The sequence below is a fragment of the Sinocyclocheilus anshuiensis genome, unplaced genomic scaffold (genome assembly GCF_001515605.1).
Source record: "Sinocyclocheilus anshuiensis isolate Anshui unplaced genomic scaffold, SAMN03320099.WGS_v1.1 scaffold1977, whole genome shotgun sequence".
Classification (NCBI taxonomy): Eukaryota; Metazoa; Chordata; class Actinopteri; order Cypriniformes; family Cyprinidae; genus Sinocyclocheilus; species Sinocyclocheilus anshuiensis.
The window spans coordinates 27,530-28,144 of record NW_015540971.1 but is presented as its reverse complement, the minus strand read 5'-3'; the positions used below and the strand labels follow the sequence as shown (position 1 = coordinate 28,144).

General features: G+C 42.9%; 1 protein-coding gene across 1 annotated transcript in view; it reads right to left on the bottom strand.

Annotated features, from left to right (window-relative positions):
- LOC107690080 (PH and SEC7 domain-containing protein 2-like) overlaps positions 1-615 on the bottom strand; it is a 12,188-nt gene that overhangs the window by 3,952 nt on the left and 7,621 nt on the right. The gene's annotated exons all lie outside the window — the stretch shown is intronic.

The window sequence follows — 615 nt, the reverse complement described above, 5'->3', positions numbered from 1 at the left end:
GCTGTGGGAGTTTTGCTCGTTCATTCTCGTGAGTGTTTACATTCCTCCGCAAGCGCACGTGAGCTCAGCTTTACAGAAACTCGCTGATCTGATCACAGAGACAGAGCAACAACACCCGGACTCTGTTTTAATCATTCTCGGGGACTTTAATAAAGCAAATCTTTCACACTTGTGTTCTTACTGACGTGGTCTGGATCTTCATTAATAATAAAGTTCATCAAACAAAGTTTATAATTTGGTTTCTGCATATACCTGCGTTTGCCGCTCTCATAATTTACTTATATGCGCAAATTGGTGGGCGGGGCTAAACAGGCTGCGTCCTCCGGAGGTCGCATTTGAAGGCTGGATACGTCATTAAGGATGTCTTATTTAAGAAAAGTAACCATAATAAAATTGACTGTTATTCCTTGTGAACTTTAAAATACCATAATTTTTTTACTTTGCAATTTAATGGTTACTTTTCTTAAATGAGACTTCCCCGATGACGTATGCAGCCTCAAAATGCGACCTCCGGAGGACGCAGCCTTCTAAATGAGACACAGCAAAGTGATGTCGAATCGGTGGGCGGGGCTAAACAGGCAGTGATGTAGAATCGGTGGGCGGGGCTAAACAGGC